Source organism: Lygodium microphyllum, chromosome 17 (assembly GCF_053477565.2).
Source record: "Lygodium microphyllum isolate KBCC chromosome 17, Lygodium_microphyllum_v1.1.10, whole genome shotgun sequence".
NCBI lineage: Eukaryota > Viridiplantae > Streptophyta > Polypodiopsida > Schizaeales > Lygodiaceae > Lygodium > Lygodium microphyllum.
This window is the reverse complement of record NC_141151.1, coordinates 140628282-140653990: the sequence shown is the minus strand read 5'-3', so window position 1 is coordinate 140653990 and position 25709 is coordinate 140628282.

Below are 25709 nucleotides of genomic sequence, written 5' to 3'. Positions count from 1 at the left end.
TTCTGAGCATCCTAAGGGCCCGACAATTTGCATTGTTGAGTTCTAGCCAGGTTAGGTCAAGTTTCTGAGAATTTGATCAAAAGTTTTACGTGACCCAGCTAGTCCGAATTGCAGGGTCCGAGTGCCTAATTCGGCACGTCCGAGGGCCGAGTAGAAGGGGCCGTGTGTAACTGTCCGAATGCCAAATTCAGCTAGTCCGAACCCGGATGTCCGAAGGCCGAGTGGGCCGAGGCTGAGTCAAGAGGCCGAGTGGGCCAAGGCCGAATTCTAAGGTAGTGTGAGTGCTCGATTCGGACGGCCGAGCGTGGGCGTCCGAGTGGTAGTGGCCGAATGGTATGAGGACCAAGTGACCGAGTGGGCCGAGTCGAGTGGTCAGGAGGGCCGAGTGGCCGAGGGCCGAATGACCGAGCAGTCCAAGGGCTGATTTTGGGACTGGCCCAAAATCACCGTCACTCGGACACACCGGGCGTGGCGGTTTTTTGCCAACGCAACAATAAATCGCCCAAATCACACAATTCAGGTCGTCACGGCCTGTCATACACACCTCCAAATCAAAGCTATGGGTGAAGAGTTGTATATACCTGGAATACCAATAAACTCCCAAATGCAAATCAACAAACGAATCAAACCCTCATGCCCTGTTATGACAGAGAAACCCTGATGCTTGTTTTTCTTCTTTTTCTTTGTTTTTTCCTACCCTAATGCTCCCAAATCACAAAGCAAATAAGTACCCTACTCCAACATGCTTTTCCAAGTCCAAAAAACCAAAAAGCTACTTGCTAAGGAGAACTCCCTCACTTCCTACCTATCTACCTCAGGCATCGGTTCGGGGGGAAAACCCTTACTTCGATGCTTGATTCGAAGTGCGCAAGTGCTCAAGGCTTGAATCCGTTGGTCCCCGCAATGAAATCAAAATGTGGAAGCTTTTGTTCAACTGCCAAGACCCACGGACCGCTTATTGTTTCAAGCGTTCCAAGCCGAGCACTGATGGCTACCTCTCACATAGCCGACGCGCCATCCATATCTACAGGTGTAGTGAGCTTACCTCCATGCCGTTCGAGTTACCTCCTCTCCCGTGCACTCCGGTAGCTCCACGATCCAAGTGCAAGCTTCAAGGAAGCTCGATCCTCCCACTCCAAGCTCCAAGCTCCATCGCCGCGAGCAAGAGAAGAGAAGAGAAGAGAAGAGAAGAAGAGAGGAGAAGATGGAGAGCTTCTCCACCCCACAGTCCCTCACCCTCACACACTCACTCCCTCACACTCTCACACTCCCTCTCTCAAGCACAAGCTCAAGCAAGCAAGAATAAGTAGAAGAAGAAGAGGAGGAGAGCCACTTTTTGCCACACACAAGAATGAGCTTCTCATTCACTTTTCAACTTTATATACAAAACCCTAAATCCTTTTTGGGCGGGCATCCCCTTTTCCCTTTTTTACATGGCCGGCTGTAGCCTAGGCCCTTTTTCCCATTATCCTTCTATCTTCCTAGCTTCCTTTCCACTGCCCATCTATATTTACAAATTGCATGGGTGAGAGCCCGGGTGAGAGCCCGACGCTCTTTGAATTTATCTGCGATGCGCTTGCTCTCTTTTATACAAGTTTTGTCTTGCACTTTTCCTTGTGCGCCTTTGCCTTCCATTTCTCTTACCTTGGCCTTTTTCTTTGTCTTTTATTTTAGCTTTTTGGATTTTCCACTGCCTGGCACTCTTTTACAGGATTTTAGGGTGCGCCTTTGTATTTTAAAATGCACCTTTCCCCTTTTGCAGTTGCCTTGGACTTTTAAGATTGCCCTTGCACTTTTGGCCTTTTCTCCTCTTCTTTCTTCAATCGAGCCACCTTTTTTCCACCTTTCCCCTGCGTCTTTTTTATTTCCTTTTGCTTTCTTCGTGTTGGGGTTAACAAGGATTCCCTTTTGGGAGTCTTGGCTCAGCTTCATCTCCTATGCAAAGATCCCAGTCGCCTCTTCCAATCAAGAAGTTTTTCATCGTGAACTTCCTTGTAGCAAAGTTCTTTTTGTCAAGCTTCTCCCCCATAATCTGAGTAATATTGTTACTACCTATTGCATTTACCATATCTTTAGCCATTATAGTATTTATTGCAATATGCAATATGCAAATGCTTGACTCCCTATAGTCCAAGATGTCTCTTCACTGATTAAAATGCTTGTATAACATTCAAGCAACACATGTACATTTGTAGGTACCCTATATTTAGTTCAATCGTGCTCAATCCAAAGGCATTAGTTCATTGATGGAAAGCCCAAAAACTTCCAGTCAAGCAACATAGATATTCCATTGCTCAGACAAGACAAGGGTGAATGAAAGTAGATAATATGCAATAACGAGTGATATTTCAGCTCAAAAACATTTTATACATCTCCAAACATTAATCATATCCTCAGGGAATGATAACACTTTATGTAAATAGCATTGATTGCATAAATCTCATTTAGATATCTCCCAACAACTAATGGAAAACAACAGTTTGAAGCAACCAGTAGTGAAATCTCTACTATAAACAAGGTGTCCTCAGCTCATAACAACCTCAAAGAATATTTACCATGTATTATAACCTCTTGAAGTCAATACATGTACATATGACCATCAATGTTGTGCATACACTCTTCAAGTAGTAGCAGTGGTGTAATATTTCCACACAATAAAAGTTAGTTGGTTAGTTCAAAAGTTAGTTAGTTAATTAATAAGTTAGTAAGATTACTAACTAAAGACTAACTAAGGTAAAAACTAACTAACATTAATTATTAATAATTTTTATTTAATTTAAAATATTTTATTTAGAAAAATCAAGACTTGTAAATTCGATATTTTTTTCGAATTGGCAAGGACCGTGGCCATCCTTCACGTAAATTACAACATGAACGAAACTTATGAGTTATATTAATCACTAGGATAATGTGTATAGTTTGGATGGTCTAAAAATATTAGACTTTTGGACAAGACTAGAATATTTTAGATATTTTAGAGATTATCTTAATTTAAAAGAAAAGATATATGGAGATTTCTAGAACTAGATGTCATTTAAAAGAAAAAAATAAGTGATGTGTTAGTTAGTTTGAAGATTTTATAAAAAATAAAATAAAGAAAAGTGACTGGCGAAATCGCGCGCGCCGCGATCGCAGTTTACAGGCAATAGACAGCACTTCGAACAAAGAAAATAAGAAGGAGTGAACTGAGAGCTTTCTAACCAAGTGTCTTGGAGTTTTACCCCCCTTTCGGAGCCAATGGAACCATCAGATTTATGATCTGAGCATCAGATCAATGATATTTCCAAGATCCCCCTCCACAAAGAGCTCCACTTCTCAACCACAAGCCCTCTTCTCCAATTCACTATAAATATGAGGCATGGGAGAGGCATAAGGGACATAAGGAGACCCCAAGAGGCTGCGAGAGAGAAGAAGAGAGAAGGAAGAATACTCCTTTAAGAGGCTGCGAGAAGCTAGAGAGAGAGAGAGAGAGAGAGAGAGAGAGAGAGAGAGAAAGAGAAAGAGGAAGAGAGTTAGCTCAAATCCCTTGTCTCGATCTTTAACTAAGCCATATTCTCTACCCTCTCTCATCTAAAATCTATCCCACCTTCCCTATCTCTCAAACTCCTCGTGACGATGGCTCCAAAGCGATGAAGTGGAAAAACCATGGAAATCAACGCAACCGGTCAAGCAATGGGTATTGCCAATGATATGGGAGTGCCCGAGGTTGCGGGAATTGCCACGACAAATGGAATATCGGGTGTGGCTAATGCGAGCGCGAGTAAAGATGAAGTTCCTAATGTCGTCATGCCGCCAAACCAGGTTATTCATTACTAGATTATCAATTTTACAATATAAGATAAATTACATAGGATATTAGCTTTCATATTCTTCGCTTACACATTAAACTGATAACTCATCTAGAAAGACATATTAGTTCAAGCATAAAACGATTAATCACTATGATTTCTAGCTAGAATAGTTGGGATACTAAGGCATAGAATCATGATAGAATTAATTGCCAAAGGTTATTGTACATATGTCTTTATGCGCATTTAATATAGTTATGATCAAATGCGACAAGGTTAAGAATTGACTAGTGAAGGTTATAGAAACTGGTTATCTATTTAGGAATCCTAAAGATCATCTCGTTGAGTTTATTGACACGATATATCTCCTTAAGGGATTTTGCTTATGTTAGATAAGTGAATCCAAATGGAAAACTCATGCCCTGCTTAACATGCTTTAAGAGGTGTACTCAACACTTCTTTATGGGGAGAAGAATCCTCATTAGAATGAAAGGTTACCTTAGGATAAGGTCTACCTTGGCTATGTGAAATTGTGATTTACATGTTGGGATGATTTTCATTGCACTATTTGATACATATTTGAAAGGACTATTTGTGTTTGCTAGAATCTAGATTTTTTATTGAAATTATTGCCAACAGAATAAAAGGAAGGATCGCGCTAGGCTACCCCCAAGCTAGCGGCGAGACCCTACTCCAAGGGGGTCATGATTATCGCTACGAGAGACTTGGACCGGCTCCGTAGGCGAAAGGTCTGTCATCAGTAGGGATAGTCTCGGGCAGTAGGAATTGTAGGTGCCAGAGGGGGCTCTGGCTGTAAATCCTGCATTGTTCCAAGAATCTGACGAGCCCCTTCGTGACCCAGGATGGGATCCTGGAACCCTAAATACTAGTTATGAGGGTGGAATCTTGGTGGACAGAATATCCTTATGGAATTCTGTGTATCTTCCGCTGGGACGGAATGATGGAAATTGTAATAGACTTCCAACATAATAAAGAAGTTTGCTTTACTGTTCGAATTGTATGCGTGTTAGTGAGATAAATTATGTGAAGGAACGTGTGACTAAATGGACTAATTAAGGAAGCTGGTTGTATACGTTTCAATAAATGTGTTGTAGGTAATTAAAAAACTAAAGATGACCCATCATCAGAGGAAAGGGGGTGGGCGTAACCCCGACGGGTCTGTCCAATGGTAGGGTGGTCCCGGTTAGCTGGGAGCTTTTCTACATCGGATATAGAAATAGGAAGACGATAAATTGACCAAGTAGTCATTAGGTAGAATCGACTTGCATTGTTTTAGGGGACCGGAATGGGATTTTTCCTTATGGGCAGGAGGGTTGACATACCACACTCCCCTCCATCTCCCATTCTCTTTGAACCAAGTGCAATGGCAAGTCCACTTCAGATCGAGTAATCCTCTAAAAAGTGGAACTCGAAATTACTGATGCTAGCTGGCTGCTAGGAGACCCATCCGATTTTAGGAACCCAAGTCTTCAGGTCGATCCTAGTGGATTCGTCCCAGAACTCTCCCGTTGCGAAGTAGACTCGGTAGGGCCTAAGTGACAATCCCGTGATGTTTCAAGGGAGCACCGGGTGGCATTATTTATGGAAAAACCTACTGATGGACTACTAAAAGGTGTACCGTGGATTGGGACTAGCGGACACCTCACAAGTGGTGAGAGAAGGACTACAAACAAGGTGTGACTAGCCAACTCTCTATTGTAACAAGCTATAAGTTAGTCCAAAACAAAGCATTCAATGCTCAATCAGCCCATTAACCATTCTATAGACATGTGGCATCATCCAATCACAAGTGTATAGTAACCAAAACCTTCAGTGAGCTCTAGATGATGTCAAGTACAAGCTATCACAGATTTAGGATAGCACCATGCCTATCAAATATATCTAATTTTTTTATCTTCAAACACTCTAGATATACCCAATTCTATGAAGATGATACTATGCTAGTTGCTATATATCTCATTGATGTCTAGGAATGTTAATGTCAAGAATTTATGGGCTGAAACCTTATGATTCACTGTCCAAAAACTGACACATTTTTCCACGTTGATCTATGGACTTCTTTAGGGCTACTGCTATTGTTGTTGATGCTAGCTATAGTGATGCTAAATAAGCTCTTGATGACAAGCTTTAAATGGCCCTCAAAGGTACAAAGCATGCCAACCTTATCAAGTACAATGAGCCTTAGTTTATGTTACCATTTGACTCCCAAGAAACAATGAAAATTTGGAAACAACATGATGATCTGCTACTGTTGGTGCTAGCCACACAAGCACTCCTCCAAGATCCAATGGATGCTAATAAACTCATTTTGCAAGTCTCAATAGGTTCTCTTAGATACAAACACCAAAAACCATTTATATATCACATCAAGTGCAAGCTATGGCTACCAATGTTGTAGAACAATCTTCCTCATAGAATACATGTCACAATCACTCTCTAGCTTCCAACTCCTTCAAGACTGAGCTCATGTGTATCACAAAGCAGTTGAGCTCTTCAACTTTGATACCATGTCTAAAGAGAGAAGAAGAGATAGGCAAAGACGTGGATCTATCAACGTAGAGAATTGTGCTCTCTCATTGTTTCATTATTCAATCATTCTCACTAAGTGTAACTCACACAGTCTAAGACACACACAACACAAGCAACTAGGTCACTAACTGACCGTACTACCAAACTATGGTTAAATCTAGCAAGTAGGTGCTTGCTGTGTGTAATCCTTGATTTTATGTCAAGAATCGCGTGGTGGGGGGAGTTGCTCAAGATGCTACGCCGAACACACACATAGTGCACAAGGAGAAGCTCGCTCAAGAGACAAGAAGAGTGTTGAGATTCAGCAATCACACCTAACAGCCTCTTTGTATGGTGCCTCAGGATCAAGGATATGCAGGCAGTCTGAATCCCATAAGCACAGTGACATAAAGTGCTACATCCCATTTCCTATATAACAATGTACTTGGTACATCAGTTGTACACAACAGAATATCATATGAATGCAATGGCATGATGATGTTTTATCTTCTTCAGTTAATCTCTTACTTATTGTCAGTTTGTTAGTCATTGTCTTCTTGTCAGTTAGTGCTTGTAATGTCAATATGAGTTTGTTCTTCACCTACCATCCTCCATAGCTTTGCATTTCCATGCTCTAGATCCGTGTTTCTCAACATGGTATCAGAGCGGGTTGAGCATGGCTAAGCTCTCCTCTGCTCTCTCTCAGTCCCTCTTCAACTCTAGGTAGCTCAGCTTGGGTACATGACTTCATCTTCAACTTCATTCTCATCTTGGACTGCTTGGCAGCCATAGCCACCCTGCACCCTGCCTGCTTCAAGCTCCTGGATCTCTGTCCACAGGTCATATCTTGCTGTGACTCCTTCTGGGAAAGTATTCCTATGCTTCCATAGCTCCTCTGTGTCAACTCAGAACTCAACATTGCCCTAACCACAGCTCAGCATTGCTCAAATTCTTAATCTCTGTTTTTTGGTCCACCATAGCCAGATTTGACCTGCCCACCTTTGAGCACTCCAATCTCATCATAGAAGCTGAATCAGCTTTCGATTCCTTCTGGGGGATTGCTCTACACCTCAAGGCGCTGCAGCGTGGCACCATACACGACGACATTGGAGTCCATACACGACGGCATTGAAGAAATCGACAGATCTGGCCGAAATCTGCGCCCGTCTCTGATTTTCGATTCTGCCCGCCTGCACGCGACGTGATCTGGTCGATTGCTATGGGGCTTTGGTAGAGCATCATGAGAGCTACATTTTCATAAAAAAAGTTTTGAAAATGGTCAACCACAGCTCCCACAATCTGTAAAAAACCAGGGCTGCCTCAGAAACCCTAAAAGTCAGCCATAGCCAAAACCTTGAAAGCTTCATTTTTTTTCAATTTCTCACTCCTCCAAGCTCAAAGTGAAGGTCAAGTTCAACGAGACGACATCAACAAGCATCAAGAATCAAACTACATAGTGTGTTTTCACACTAATATTACTTGTGTCTCTTGACACACTGCAATCTGCCCTTCCACTGATAAATCTGAGAATCTGGAGTTGATTTGCTGCTCATCCTTGGTCATGGAAATGACGAACAAAAAGATCGCTATGTGGATACACTCCATGAAGAGCAACATGACTTGTGTTGTTTATCTACACTACATAGAAGATGTGCCTATTCTACTTGCAGGGAAGATTCAAGCCTTGATTCAAGTTTCATCCTTGTGTTTATTTGAAGAACTAGAAGACATGCCTATTGCTTTGGGGAAAATAAGAAATTCTTTGCTTGAGGGGAACATAGACATAGACATGGACATGAAGACCGCAACCGCAACCAATGCAAGCAAAGTCCATAAAGAAGCAGACCAAGAAGAACAAGAAGAAGAGGACCAAAAGATCAATCATGAAGACTCTGAAGCAGCAAGAAAAGTGAAGTACAAGTACAAGAAAAACTGCAATCAATTGAAAATCTATGTCAAAAGAAATGCTCAAAACTGCAAGGGCCTAACGGTCCTTAACCCATTTTTTAACCAACTTTTTTAGTCCTGTATTTCCTTGCCCTAATGCTTCCTGCCATAAGCTTTGTAAACTCCTTATGTAACTTGGCACTACAGTCCCTGTACACTTTGTGAGGCCCCTGTTACAGCCTCTGGATGACCACCATGTTTGTGGCACCCACACTTAGCTTTTTTCTGCGACAGCCTCTGGTGCTTTGCCATGTTTATGGTGTGCCCACACTTTACAGGTGTTTGTTCTCATTACAGCCTCTGCACACTTTGTGCCTTCCTAGTTGTGATTGAGGAGGGGTGTTGAGATTCAGCAATCACACCTAACAGCCTCTTTGTATGGTGCCTCAGGATCAAGGATATGCAGGCAGTCTGAATCCCATAAGCACAGTGACATAAAGTCCTACATCCCATTTCCTATATAACAATGTACTTGGTACATCAGTTGTACACAACAGAATATCATATGAATGCAATGGCATGATGATGTTTTATCTTCTTCAGTTAATCTCTTACTTATTGTCAGTTTGTTAGTCATTGTCTTCTTGTCAGTTAGTGCTTGTAATGTCAATATGAGTTTGTTCTTCACCTACCATCCTCCATAGCTTTGCATTGCCATGCTCTAGATCCGTGTTTCTCAACAAAGAGAGATGGAGGCCAAAACGTTTTCTTGCTGATTTCTTCTTCTTCTTCCATACACTTTACAATGTACACAAAGTATAGATAAGATACAACATAAAAGGAAAGTGGCCTACTAAGTCAAACAATGACTAACCGACTACACTAGTCAACTGGCACTATAACTATGCCAGCTGTAAATAGGTGTAACGACCTGAATATAATAAGTAATGAGTCAGTGGCCATGTGAGATGCATAATGACCACCGACGTGCTAAGTGTAGATGTGTGGACCCATCTAACCAGGCGGTCCATCATCAATGTCCGCATGTGTTGAGCTTGTCATCTCAACACTCCCCCTCAAGCTCAACTGCATCTCTGCAACTCCAAGTAAGCTTCGAAACTTTTGAAGCTTCTCTGTACCCAATGCCTTCGTGAAGATGTCAGCTATCTGATCCTGTGTGCTGACATACACCAAGTCAATCTCACCTGCTAGTACCTTCTCTCTCACAAAGTGGTAGTGTACCTCAATATGTTTTGTCCTGGCATGGAACACAGGGTTCCTAGCCAACTGTATACTGCTCATGTTGTCACAATAAATGACAACTGGACCTTCCACCTGCACATCCAAATCAGCCAATAGCTTTTGCAGCCATACTACCTCACATGCTGCAACAGCAGCACCTCTATACTCAGCCTCTGTACTCGACAAAGCAGCTGTAGATTGCTTTTTGCTGCTCCATGCAACTGCTGCACTACCAAGAGAGAACATGTATCCGCTGGTAGATCTTCTATCAGACATACTACCAGCCCAATCTGCATCTGTGTATCCAAACACCTGTACATCTGTACCTGCCTCATAGAAAAGTCCATAATGTAATGTGGACTTCATATATCTCAATATACGTCTGACTGCATCCAAATGTGGCTTTCTAGGTACTTGCATAAACTGACTCACAAGACCAACAGCGTAGTTCAAGTCTGGTCTTGTAATGGTCATGTAGATCAAACTCCCCACTATCCTCCTGAACATAGTAGGGTCTTCTATCTCATCCCCAACATCAGCACTCAGCTTTACATTCTACTCCAACGGGACTGAAAGTGGTTTGCATGCAGTCATACCATACTTGGACAACATATCCAAGCCATACTGTCTTTGGGACAGCCATATACCATCATCACATCTGATCACCTCAATGCCAAGGAAGTACCTTAGCTCACCTAAATCCTTCATCTCAAACTTCATCTTCAAACAGCCCTTGACTTCAGCAATCCCACTATCACTATCACCTGTAATAATCAAGTCATCCACATAGATGACTATGATGACCAAACCTGCATCTCCCTTTCTCACATAAAGTGAGTGATCAGCATCAGAAACATAAAAGCCAATATTGACAAGATATTCTCTAATCTTGTCAGACCATGCTCTAGGTGCTTGCTTGAGCCCATAGAGCACCTTCTTCAACCTGCACACATACATGGGATGCTCTAAATCTTCATAACCTACTGGCTGATCCATATACACTTCTTCTTGCAAATCACCATGCAAGAAGGCATTCTTCACATCCATTTGCTGCAACCTCCAACCTTTGGCTGCTGCCAAAGCAATCACACATCTGACAGTTGTCATCCTAGCAACTGGACTGAAGGTTTCATCATAATCTATTCCATATATCTGGGCATAGCCTTTTGCAACCAGCCTAGCTTTGTACCTGCTAATAGAACCATCTGCATTGTGCTTAATCTTATAAACCCACTTACATCCAAAAGCTTTATTTCCTTTCGGCAATGATACTAGATCCCAAGTCTTATTGGCCTCTAATGCAGCCATCTCCTCATCCATTGCTGCATCCCAATGAGCATGACCAACAGCCTCCTCAAAACATGTGGGCTCAACATCCTCAACTAGTTTCACCATATAAGCATAATGGTGAGCTGCATAACCTTCAAAACCAAATCTTTTAACAGGGTATCTCACCCTGCTAGACCTACGTACCACTGGATCACTCAATGGAGTCTTTGCATTAACGCGTGCTCTCTGCACACCTGGAGTCCTCACTGAAGGAATGTCAAGCTCATCATCCAAACTCTCTAAGCCACTGGAGTCTCCATCAAGAACCGCATCAATGCCTTCTGACACTTTACTCTTTCCTTTGTCTTTACCTGTAGTGCTACTAGATGCACCTGAAGATGTAGAGCTACTCCTTAGTCTCCCAGACCAAGGACTACCAGATGATGTCTCTGGTCCACTAAGAGTTCGTGATTCTTGCTTTTGAGCCTGCACATGAGTGTCATGATCATCATCATCATCCAATGCATCACCACTAGATACATACCAACTACTCATTTCATCAAAGATGACATCCCTGCTCACTCTGAACTTACATGTGACAGGGTTGTAATAGCGATACCCTTTCTGCTCTAAAGAGTATCCAATAAAGACACACTTTTCAGCCTTTGGATCCAGTTTCTTGCGCAACTCATCTGGCACATGAATATATGCAATGCAGCCAAACACTTTCAAGTGTGAAACATCAGGCTTCTTACCTGTAAAACATTCTTCGGGGGTCATACCATGAACTGCAGCTGTGGGAGTTCTGTTCATAATATAAACAGCAGTATGAACAGCCTCAGACCAAAAATGCTTAGGCATATTCTTTTCAGCCATCAAGGCACGTGCAACTTCTGCAATATGCCTGTTTTTCCTTTCTGCAACCCCATTTTGCTGTGGGGTATACCTGCATGTGAACTGTCTCTTTATCCCATGAGACCTCAGAAAATCACTGAACTCATTTGAGAGGTACTCTCCCCCTCCATCTAACCTCAGGCACTTTACTTTCAAGCCTGTTTCTCTTTCAACTGCAGCCTTGAAAGTTCTAAAGTGCTCAAAAGCTTCACTCTTTTCCTTCATAAAATATACCCACAGCTTTCTAGAACAATCATCAATGAATGTGACAAAGTATGAACTCCCTCCAAGAGATACATTTTGTGTAGGCCCCCAAATGTCTGTATGCACAATATCAAGGATATTTCTGCTTACATCTCTGTCATGTGAAAAGGGTTGTCTTGCCTGCTTACCAAACTGACATGCTTCACATACCTTCTGAAATTTTGCAACTCTAAATGTAGGCAAACCTGTAACCAACCCTTTGGACTGCATTAATTTCAGCCTCTATACATTTGCATGTCCAATGCGTTTGTGCCAAATTTCAATGTCTGCAACAACACCTTTTCCTTTGGCATACATAGCAGCATTCATAGTAGGAATTCCAGCATCTAGAGTGAACATACGTCCAACTCTACTTCCCTTTGCTACCAATCTGCACTTGTCATTGAAGTCTTCTACAAAGCATCCCTTTGCATTAAATCTGACTTGCAGCCCTTGCTCTACCATTTGACTGACTGACACCAAGTTCTTTGTATTAGATGGCACATGTAATACATCTGAAAGACTCTTTGTCTTACCATCATGCAAGGACAAGGGAACTTTTCCAATGTGTGAAATTGGGTGGCATGAGTCATCACCCGTCTGCACATAACCTGCATTCTGCAAATCCTGCATCTCTCCAAACCATTCTGCATGGCTGGTCATATGATTGGATGCACCTGAATCAACATACCAAACATCTTCATGTATTCCCTTTCCTGTAACAACATTCAGCATATGCTGCATAACGAAAAAACGTTCATTTTTGTCTTCATTCTGTCGTGAAGACGATGCATAGTTTCCTTGCTGCAACTTACCACTGCGGATATCATCTCTCTTAGCATAACATTGGGCTGCAATATGACCTGTTTTGCCACAGTAGTGGCACACAATACCAGAGTTGTTAGAACCTATGTTCTGCCATCCACCTCTTCCTCTAAAGCTCCCCCTGCCTCTAAAGTTACCACGACCTCCTGAAACTTGCATATCGCCAAATTGCTGATTCAATCTGTTTTGCTGGTTGTCACTACCACGTCTTATACCACAGCCTCTTGAAGAGAACCTGCCACGTCCCCTTCCAGAACTGGAGTAGAAAGCTTGGACCTGTTCACCACTTCTTTCAAATGTCTCACTCTGCATGTTGATCTCTTCAGTGATCATAAGGGAGACCAATTCATCGAAATCTGGAAATGGCTTTCTGACATATACGAAAGTTACAAAAGACTTCCAAGCCTTTTCATTGTTAAGTCCACCCAAGGTAGACGACACCAAATCATCATCATCGGGCATTGCATCAATCGCTGCCAATGCATCTACAATGCTTCTTACCTTCAGTGCATACTCATTGATAGACATCTTCCCTTTCTTTAATGTATTCAACTCTTGCTTGAGTTGAATCTTTCGTGCCTTTGTATTTACAGAAAACATACTTTCAAGTATGGTCCAAGCTGCATATGAATTCTCTGCATTTCTAATGTGTCCCAACATATTATTGTCAATTACTGCAGACAACCAATACATGACCTTTTTATCCTTTGCATTCCATTCTTTCCGTGCCTTTGTCTCTTCTGCAGTTGGAGGATCACTCATCTCCGACTCCTTTTCTTCACCTGAAACGAACTCGTAGAGGCCTTTTCCAATAAGGAAGTTCGTGACACGAAACTTCCATGAAGGGTAGTTGTTCTTGTCGAGCTTCTCAATGATGGGGCTTCCACTATTCTCTGCCATTATACAAAATTCATATGTCTACAATTGTGAAAAGGCTCGTTCATTTTGATTATAGTTGCACTTATTGAAGTGGATATCATGTGTGTTGAACCCCATGAGGGTCACCACCAAGTATATCTCTACAACTTCTATTTAGTTTTTGTGTTCTCACTCTTTGCCTTTGTCTATCTCTATCACTGCCATTGTAATAGCTATATCTCTTTAGATGACTAAGGATAGCTTCATTTTGTGATTGTTGAGTGTAGATGGACTTCTTAGGTGATGATGAAATGTATCTTTCTTAAATAGTCCAAGCCTTGATTTTAGGTGTATCTCCTTGAATCTAGCAAGTAGGTGCTTGCTGTGTGCAATCCTCAGAGGTAGCTCTACGAGGCTGCTAATGGCAACATAGATGCACAACAATGTTCATTATCTCTTTATATGTGAAGATCTTTTCTTTTCTTATTGCGATGTGGAAAACATCAAGAGAGTAGTTAGAGATAATATAATGCAAACAATTCCTTTAATCTTGTGAATGTAAAGCAAGATAAACAATGCAAATACCAATGCACCTTTTTATCATCAACATAGAAGCTAAATAAAGTAGGAAGCTGGATGTCTTCATTGTGCAATTCCATCCTCAATTTTTGTAATGTGCACATTGATCCTACCTTTATAATGATAAAAAGTTTAGCATCCAAGCAAACATCAATATCTTGTAATGAATTTTTGAAAAACTCCCTTATGTCTTGGTCTGGTGGCACCAGTTTTCCACAAACATGGTGCCATATTCTATACAAAATAATCATGATAAAGTTTTGAGTGGCAATCATATACTTGTAGATAATAAAATCTAGTTGCACATTGCAAGTTATTCCATCTTGTACCTTTGTATCCCAACTTGCATCCTCAAACTCTAGGGTATTATCTACATCTAGGTGCTTCATTAGGAACATGGTTCTTGAGGTCAAAACTTTAGTGCTAGAGAAGAAGTCCACGAAAATGGCTATAGGCATAAAAGTAAATATTTTGCTTTGACTACTTGAAATATTGTGCTTTAGGCATTTCTACACCTCATGAAAAATTTTGCACTTGTAACTCTCATTTATTCTAGAATCTGGTAATGGCCACTCTCTGCTCTTGAAGTCCGAAAGGGGAAGGTTGGACAAGGCTCTCCATTTCCCATTGGAGGAAGGTGGTATGTAAAAAAGGTTGTAAAAGGATATGCCCCTCTCAACCAATGCCGCTTTGGTCCTCCCTTCTAAAGCTCTTCACTAATAGAGCTGTGGATGATATCTAGAATATCTACTACATATTATATTGGCTACTACTCCTATATGCTTGATGGATACAAGTATGTTAACATCAAATGGTCTTGTCAATTACAAAGTGAATAAGAATCATGAACCTTCATTCATACCCAAAAGTAGATGCAATCAAAATGCACCAATAGCTAGGTCTATGGTGAGGGAGATTATCGGCATTGGACTCAAGGTGAAGCTCATTATGCATGAAAACATGTTGTAGATGCACTTCTTTGATGGTCTTCTTGGAGCCACCAAGTATAAAACTTGTTACCCTGCCCCTCTAGCATGATAAATATTAATAAGAAATAAAAATCTAGAGCTATATTAGCTAAGATGGATATAGATCATAAATATGAAACATGAGTGGAACAAGAAGATCATGACTCAAGTAAATTAGGTTCCAAGATTGATTAGCTTGGACTCATAAACACAATCTTGAGTGATATAAAAGAAAAGTACTATTTGTTTTTTAAATGATAGCCAAGTACATGCTTATGTAGCTTTTGGGTAGTTCCATCTTCCTTCACTATGCATATGGATTCTAAGCCTCTCTTCTAGACCACACATCATTTTTCCTATTTTCCAATACCCCCCCTGAAATGATGAATTTTTACACCTACTAGCTTCTTCCCCCCTTCATGAAGACATGGTCCATAGGACTAGTTCATAAGCAGCCTAGTCAAGTTACAACTTAAAATATTACATTTGGGCAAGTATTTTACAAGAGCAAGAACCACTATGGGAAATACAATGGGAAATTTTTCAAAACAATCTATCCGAGTTGTTGTCAGCAATGAAAACATCTTCTTTTTGCATGAATTGATTTTGATGGTTGCCATTCTACACCTGTTGTGCTCTTTTGCAATGGTAGCATTCACTAGCTATGTGGCTAGTCTTGCCACAATAGTGATAGACGACATGATCTTTGTTGTTTTCAATGTTGTTTCCTCAACCTCTTCCTTTGGCTCCATAATTTCCTTTGGTAAACAAAAGATTATCTCTAAGTGTTGAGACAATTCCCTTTGTGTCCTTGTTTTTTTTCTTGTTTTCTTCATCAAGTAAGGAGTGCTCAATATCTTTTACTGATACGTTTGGAATATTTCTTAGAGTTTCTATAAAATTTTCATATGTCTTATGGCTTACACTAGCTAGCAAGACTGCTATGGCTTCTTCATCAATATTTTTCTTTAGAGTAGCAAGTTGGGTTTTCAAGTTTTTAAATTTGTTGATATGCATGGTCATGGAGGAGCTATCTTTCACATCCAATTTGTAAAAATGCATAATTAGTTTTAACTTAGAGTTTTTGGCTTGAGTCCCAAATATTCTGTCAAGCTCATCCCATGGAGCTTTGGCATCTCAAATTCCTGAAATGTGGTGCAGCACATCATCTTTCCTGCCATCTACATCTTCTTTGCCACTAGATCTCCTACATCTTCTTCAAACAAATCACATAGGTCCTTGCACATGAGATTATACATATTTTTCTCTCCAAGCATGAAAACCTTTGCCATTAAATTTGGCCATTTGCTCAAGATCCATCATTTTTAGACAAGGAGGTCATACCACGAGTTTATAGTACACTCAGGCAATGTCTATCCTTTTACAACCAGATGGAATGAGGTTTTATAAAGAACCCAAGTGTGAATAAAAATTGGCAATAACTAGCTTAAGGAATCGATGTGAAGTTATACAATATGAATAAACTTTAAATTTGGCTACACCAATGTGAATAGGGTTCAGGCTAAACTATTTTGAGAAGATAGAGTGTGAATGGGCTTTGTGAGAGAGGGTCTTTAACCTTAGGATTTATGAAGATAAAGAAAGTGATTACAACAACTTTCGGTTGTTTCCAAATGACATCGATCATGAACAGCCCTTGATGTGTTTTTGAAGGCATTGCCTACAACTCGAACAAGCTCTTGTACCACTCGATCAGAGTTAGAGCTTTGAGCTCTCTACTAGCCACTTCACAAGAAACCACCTCTTCTCTCTCTTCTCTATCTTCTATCTCATAGAAGCAGCCCCTAAGCTTCTGTAAAAGGCAGAGCCTCTCCTTGTGACTAGAAGCATGCCCTGAGCTTGTTGGCCTCAAGCATAAGCCCTGAGCTTCAAGAAAATCCCTTTGCTTAACACTTCCAATGCAAGCTTCAACCCAAGCCTCTTGAAAGGATAGATATTATCACCACATATAGCTTGTGGGTTTAAGATGAAGAGTGGACATTTGGATGGCTTTGAGCAAAGAAAAGGATGAGAGAGGGGAAGGTTCGAGAGAGTATGCAAAAGAAGGATAGGAAGTATTTAATCCTAACTAGCTAACTAGCTCAAGTAGCTCTGACACCATGTTAAGAAGCACAGATCTAGAGCTAGAGTAGCTAAGGTGGATGTAGAGATCATATATGAAACATGAGTGGAACAAGAAGATTATGACTCAAGTGAATTAGGTTCTAAGATTGATTAATGCTTATATAGCATTGGGTAGTTCCATCTTCCTTCACTGTGCTTATGGGATTTTGAGCCTCTCTTCTAGACCACACATCTTTTGTCCTATTTTCCAACAATTAAAAAGTGTTGGCTATCAATGATCTCTTCCTCTTTCTTCACTGCATGAGTATCCAACTTCCCTTCATTATGGTTAAGGGCATCCATTTGTCTTGCTCATTGAGCACACTGAATGTGACTATGGACTTAATGGAAGCACTAGGTCTTCTATACTGAGAAAATGCCTCCACTTAAGTGGAGAGAAAACAAATAGAAACTCCGAAGGTTGCAAATTGGAGGCAAGAGAGAGGGCACTGAAATATTTCAAACAAAGAGAGGCTTCTGTGGTGCATAGATCGAATGCCGTAAGCGCGCGTAGTGAGTGTCAGAAGGTCCCCAAGAACAAAAGAACTCTACTTTTTACACACAAATCAATGTAGAAAGCTTGCACGACATGAACAAGAGACCAATTGGGTACAATCTCCCCCCATGCCTTGTGTGAGCACTCCACAAAGCATGTATTTTATGTATTAATCATCTTCAAGCTCAAATAATAGCCCAAATTACAAAATAGCACGCTTTTGGCTTTTGAGTTTGCTTTTGTGCCAAATAGAAATAAAGCTAATGGGCACCCAAGAAGTCAAGCATACCCAAATACAATGTCCAAATACAAATATCTAAATCGTGCGCCCATGCGCATACAAAAATAATAAATAAATATCAAATGCCTTGATAAATAGGCATGACAAAATATAGGCGCCATGGCTAAGGTATGCGCCCATCAAAATATTGACGATAATTGAAATACACGCTATCCTCCAATGCTTTCCACCATCACCGTTGCTATCTCTACACGTCAACTGAAGCATTCACAATCGTTAGTAAAATAATACAATTAAACGGACAAAAGTGAATACCTAGCAGTCTTCAGCTAAATAAATTAATTGGTTAGAAATCAATCCTAATCTTAATTTATCACGAGTGCACACTCTAAACTCATAAACTTTTATTAATTAAATATGTATTTTGTGGAATCACCCGCTATGGAATCACCCATGTACACATCAAATTAACAAAATGCCCGAAAAGGATAGGCGTCCCCATCAACTTCTCGCACAAAGAATCCACTTTGTGTATGAGCCCCGATAATAAAAGTTTACGGAATCCACCGTAAAACCTCACGGAATCCATCGTGGCACGGAATCCACCATGTAATATGCCTCTTGGCATCATACCCCCGGGGTGGGATAGCAATTGTCCTCAATTGTTATTAGCTCAATGTGAAGCTAACAGAGTGGGGAAAGTAGTTAAGTCTCTAGCGTGCATCCATTGGGCCTCTTCAACATGATGGGTTTTAAACTTGACCAAATATCTAGAGTATCTACGGCCAATTCTAGTGGTCATAAAGTCAGTATCTATAATAGCTTCAGGCTCAAGGATTTCAGTCTCTTCATCTAACAAAGGTGGATTTTCATAGACAGGGTGTACAGGTAATTGGCCTCTAAAGGGTCATAATAAACTAATATAAAAGTTGTTGTGAATTTTCCAATGTGGTGGTAGTTCTAGTTTAAATGCATTGTCATTGATTTTGTGAATGATCTTGAATGGTCCATAGAATCTAGGTGCTAATTTCACAACTAGGTGTTTATCTACACTTTGTAATCTACGTTTTTCTATACGTAACCAAACATAATCATCAACTTTAAAATTCATGGAATGTCTTTTCTTATTTACTTGTTTTGTATATGATTGCTGGGCTTTGGCAATCATATCTTTAACTTCATCAAAAATAGTAGCGTGCATGTTAGCAATATCATCAGCACTCTGAATTTTATTTGATAATGAAGCAACATGTGCAGACAATCTATATCCATAAATAACTTCAAATGGTGCTTTCTTTGTAGCTGTGTGTGGTGTATTATTATATGTAAACTGAAGTAAATGTAGATGTGTATCCCATGTGTGTGGTTTAGAAATAGTGTAAGCACGTAAAAGATCTAAAATAGTACTGTTAGTAGCTTCTATTTGACCATTAGTTTCAAGATGAAATGCAGATGAAAAATCAATCTTTGTTCCTAAGTTAGCAAACAAACTAATCCAAAAATTATTACAAAATCTAGAATCACGATCAGAAATAATAACTTTTGGTAAACCATGATTAGTAAACACAGTTTTCAAAAACAATTGAGTTGCTTGAGATGCAGTTAAAGTTTTCTTACATGGAATGAAATATGCTTGTTTGCTAAACCTATCTACAACAGTCCAAATCATATCATGGTTAGCTTTAGTGTTAGGTAAACTAGTAATAAAGTCTATAGAAATTTGTTCCCATGGTTGTGATGGAATAGATAAGGGCATCAGTAAACCATATTGTTTACCATGGTGTCTTTTAACTCGTTGACAAACTAAACATTCAGATACAAAGTTAGATACATCAGTGTCCATATGTGGCCAATAAAAATCTTCAGTCAATGTACGCAAAGTAGATATAATACCTCTATGACCTTGATATGGAGGACAATGAATTTCATTCAAAACAAATGATTTAAATGGAACTGTAATACAGAATCTCTTTTCATAAAACATGAATCCATTATTGTAAGATAGTGAATCAATAGGAATCCAATTATTTGCAACTAATTTATTCCAATCAGCTTGAAAAGTAATATCCTGATGATAAGTATCTTTCATAGGCATAAGGGAATCAAATGATATCACAGAGATATTATGAATTGTCGGTCTTCTACTTAAAGCGTTGGCTACAACATTCTCTTTTCCTGGTTGATATTGTATAAGGGGATGAAAACTTTAAATGAAAGCTGCCCATTTAATATGTTAGTCAGATATTTGGGGTTGACTAAGGAGATGTCTAATGCTTTGTTGATCAGTTTTAATCATAAACTCAAAACCCATTAAGTAATGTTTCCATTGACGTAAGGCTCGTACTACAACTAGTAATTCTTTATCATATGTAGAATATTTAAGTTCAGATGGTTTAAGTTTACAACTAGAGTAAGCTATGGGATGATTATCTTGCATAAGTACAGCTCCTATTCCAGATCCACTAGTATCAGTAACTACTAAAAAGAATGGTCTATTGAAATCAGGTAGTTGTAATACAGGAGCATGGGTTAATGGATGTTTCAATAAATCAAAAGATTTTTGTTGATTATCAGTCCAGTTATACACAATACCTTTCTTTAAAAGTTTAGTCAAAGGCAAAGCAAGTAATGAGAAATTTTGCACAAACTTTCTGTAAAAACTAGCAAGACCTAGAAAAGAACATAACTCATGCACATTTTTGGGAATAGGCCAGTTTAAAATTGCTTCTATCTTTTTAAGGTTTGATTGGTATTTGATGGCAAAGTAGGTGGTCGTGTCCAAGATTTATGGAATAAAGATGGAAGAAAACGACTTTGATTGAATCTTCTAAAATTTGAATTGAATTGCTTGGAACCATAGTTACCATTAGCTTGAAATTGTTGTGGACGCTTGTCTCTTCCTCGAATCTTGTCTTCAGTGTCATGAGCCAAGGAAATTGCATCTTCAAGGGTTGTTGGCTTGAACATATTGACTTCAGCATAGTAATGTCCAAGTAAGCCGGACATAAACTTGCATTTGTGAGTCGCTTCAGGTACATCTTCGAGCATGTAGAGTTGCAGTAGGGCATTCCAAAAACGTTCAGTGTATTGGGAAATAGGCTCACGATCTCTTTGCTGTAGAAGATCCCATTGCTTTATGGCTTTTTCATGGAATTGAGGAGGAAGGAAATTCTGTAAAAACTTCTTTTGAAAACTCTCCCAGGTAGTGGGACAATCAATGCTCTTGCGAACCACAATCCACCATAGAGATGCTCAATCAACTAAATGATTAGTGACACATTTAATTTTGTCTTTCTTAGCATATGTCTCTTCATGAAAGTAATCATCAAATTGACTGATAAATGCAAGTACAGTCTTTCCATCTCGAGATCCATTGAAAGTATGAAATTTGAAGTTTCTTTTACTTATCTTTGTTTCTTTGCGGATGGAATGAGCTTCGAGCGGCGTCGCATCGATGGTACGTCGTATAAGATCTTTGGGTTGTGGTCCATCTTTGTCGGTAGTAGATCGTTGCAAATTGGCCAATTGAACTTGCAAAGCTTGTCGCGCTCTTCGTTCTTCATCAAGCTTCATCATAATTAAATCCAATTTTTGTTCCATCGTTGGTTCGGGAAGATCGCCTTCAGCCATTAAATCGTCCATGTTTTGTTCTATCATCCTGTAAAATCCAAAAGACCTCACACTCTCGAAATGTGATTAGCGGGATGAGCGTAGCTCAAAGTCGGGTATACAAGGCTTATATATTTTTGTTTGCCTTTTATAGTCTTCCTCTTTTGCAATTGGGGGATTTGTTGTCTTCGTAGAAGCTGTGTATAATCTTCGTATGACCTACGTATGAACTTCTACGTTTGCTGAAACTGGTTCAGCAAGTCTGCGTGTGTGAACAAAATCTTCCAGAGAGTAATAAACGAACGCTGTGCTTCTACGTATGAACAGTCTTTATGGGAGCGGTTGGAGTAAGTCTGTGGTGACTTCTGTGACTTAGTTGACTTGCAGAATTTGTAGACTTTGAAGACTTAGAAGATTAGAGAGCTTAAATAACTAAGCTTTGTGAATTCTGACTATCGACGATTTAGGGGGGGCGTTTTTCATGCCGATTTTGACACTGAGGTGCCGCTGCCACCGATTCGTTGAATTGTGGGGCTTTTAAGCTTAGTAAGATTTAAGTTTAAGCTTTGACTTAAAGCTTTTGAAAGTTGTGAGCTATGGAAGCTTACTGTTGACTGTTTGAAAAAAAACGTATTGAAGAAGGAGATGTAGAAGTGGTCCTCCTCAGGCCGGTCCTTCGCGATCAGAGGTTGCAGATAGGGGTTCTTGACCGCCAGGAAGTCACCGGTATTGATCGTTCGCTATGAAATTGACTGTAGAGCTCATTCATTCCAGGAGCTCCGCCTTCGCGCAAGATGGTAAGCGATTGGAAGCTCTCAATCTCAGCTTCACTCTGATACATGGTGCACAGATCGGATGCCGCAAGCGCACGTAGTGAGCATCAAAAGGTCCCCAAGAACAAAAGAACTCTACTTTTTGCACACAAATCAATGTAGAAAGCTTGCACGACATGAACAAGAGACCAATTGGGTGCAATCTCCCCCCATGCCTTGTGTGAGCGCTCCACAAAGCATGTATTTTATGTATTAATCATCTTCAAGCTCAAATAATAGCCCAAATTACAAAATAGCACGCTTTTGGCTTTTGAGTTTGCTTTTGTGCCAAATAGAAATAAAGCTAATGGGTGCCCAAGAAGTCAGGCATACCCAAATACAATGTCCAAATACAAATATCTACATCGTGCACCCATGCGCATACAAAAATAATAAATAAATATCAAACACCTTGATAAATAGGTGCGACAAAATATAGGCGCCATGCCTAAGGTATGCGCCCATCAAAATATTGACGATAACTGGAATACACGCTATCCTCCAATGCTTTCCAGCGTCACTGCTGCTATCTCTACACATCAACTGAAGCATTCACAATCGTTAGTAAAATAATACAATTAAACGGACAAAAGTGAATACCTAGCAGTCTTCAGCTAAATAAAGTAATTGGTTAGAAATCAATCCTAATCTTAATTTATCACGAATGCGCACTCTAAACTCATAAACGTTTATTAATTAAATATGTATTTTGTGGAATCACCCGCTATGGAATCACCCATGTATACATCAAATTAACAAAATGCCCGAAAAGGATAGGCATCCCCATTGACTTCTTGCACAAAGAATCCACTTTGTGTATGAGCCCCGATAATAAAAGTTTACGGAATCCACCGTAAAACCTCACGGAATCCACCATGTAATATGCCTCCTGGCATCATTCTGCCACCTTTTTTTCCCTCGATAAGAGAAATGGCTGAAATATAATGACAGAACATTACCATTAGAAAATGGCAATCACTCTGCTTCAATACTAGAAAGTGACCATTACTCTACTCATTTCAATGAAACTAACAAGATCAAAAATAACAAATATCATCGAAGCCTTCTTCTCATTGGTGGAGCACACTCTCTTTGTACATGCTAAAAGGCCAAAAAGTGACCTCAAACTCTTGCTAATAATTTCTTGCTTAGCCAAATATATGTCAAATTCATGAGAGTTTTATCCACCTCCTCCATATCTGATCTCAAGTGTGAGATATAACACCCAAACTCTTTTTCAACATGGTTTTTGAAATCTTTGAAAACATTTAGCACTTCATCCTTGTGCTTCAAAATATACAACCAAGCTAAAATCATCAATAAAAGAGACATGATATCTTGCACCAGTAAATGATGCACAATTGTGGACCCCAAACATCTAAATGCACTAACTGTAATGGTGACATGTCTAACAAACAAAAATCTAGATTGCTTTCCAAACTAGCAAGTAGAAAATACATGTCCTAGATCCATATACTTGAATTTTAACAAACCAAGTACAATCTCCTTTTGTTGCGTGGTTTTCAGCCACTATATGTTAAAATATCCAATGTGCTTATACCATATTTCCACATCTCTTATTGCTCTAGTGTCATGAGCAAATATGGTTGTCTTTAGCTCAGAAATAGTATCATCCAAGATAAACATATTTCCATCCCTTTTTTAAAAAAAAGCAACTTGTGACCATTTCCATATTCTTCAATAAAATAGCCATCTCTGTTGAATTTGATAACCTCCAGATTCTACTCAACAACAAACATTAATTTTTTAGTGATAGAGGATACATGTAAAACATCGTAGAGGCTCTTTTTATTCCCATCATGCATGACTAATGGAACAATACATGTATGCTTGAGTCATGTTGCGTATCATCACATGCATATACATAGCTTGATGTCATGCTTGATGTCATGCTATGTATCATCACCTGTATATGCATAAGTTGATGTCATGCTTGATATCATGCTATGTATCATCACTTGCATATACATAGCCATGAGAGCTTACAATCATCTCATCAAACCACTCTCCATGTGGGGTCATATGATTTGATGCACCTGGTCAATGTACCACTTTTCATCAGCCTTGCCTTGCTTAGGTGTATCCTTCATTACATGTGTCATGGACAATAGCCTATATGACTAATCATCAATAGCATTACTAGAGGATGTATAGTTACTGTATTATTTATCCCTAGCTTTCGTGTCAACCTGCTTTTTATGACACTCTTTTACTATATGTCCATATTTGCCACAATAATAACAATATTTGTCTCTATTCAACTGATCACATTAGATTGGCAAGAACCACTTCTATCTCTAGGTAATATCCCCCTACCTCTAAAAGATCTTGATCCTTTTTTACCTTATTCATTTTGATTGTTTCAAGTATTTTTTTGCTATTTTCCATAGTGATTTTGAGTGTCACCATGACCTTGACAGGCTCCACGAGACCTACCACCTTTAGCTCTTTGACTAGAGTAAAATATGGTCTTTACTTTGAGATGTGCTCAAACTTGTATTCAAGCCAAGCTTGACTTCTTCATGTAGCAATAATGCAAGCAACTCATCCCAATCAGGGAGATTTGGTCATTCAGAAATTGATGTGTCAAAAGCTTTGTATAACTTACCCAAGCCATCAAAGTGACTACACTCATGTCATTATCCTTAACTTTCAACCCAATAGAAGCAAGATTATCATCAATGGTTTTGATTTCTGAGGTATAAGCTCGTATGCTTTTGCTATTTCTTTGACATGTTATTGAACTACTACTTCAACTTAATTTTCCTTGCATGAGTTACATTTCTATAGTTTTTCATAAGAATATCCCATGCATCCTTTGGAGAGTGATAGTTAGTGATCTACATGGCCATAGCATCTGATATGCATAATGAGAACTAATGTAGGGCTTTACTTTCTCTTTCCATCTACTACTTATGAGCCCTCTACTGCTCAAGAGTAGGATTTCTATCAAGCAATCTCGGTTCAGCTTTATCTCTAGTATAGAAGTCCTAATAACCTCTTTCAATGACGAAGTTTTTCATTCTAAACTTCCACATGCCAAATTTATTATTGTCCAATTTCTCTCCCATAATCTGGACAATATTGTTTGTGCTCATTGCATTTTCCATGATGCTGTAGTCAACTATTCAAAGCAGTAAAGTGGTTAATCGATAGCCATGCCTTCAGTAGTCTACAAAGGACTATCATAGTTTACTAACTATATTTGTAAATATTTCACAACCAAGATTCCAATAAGCATCAACTGCTAAATACATATAAGATCAAGTAAGCTAGCTATAGTTCAGTTCCACTATGAGCATGCATTTACTATTCAAAATGACA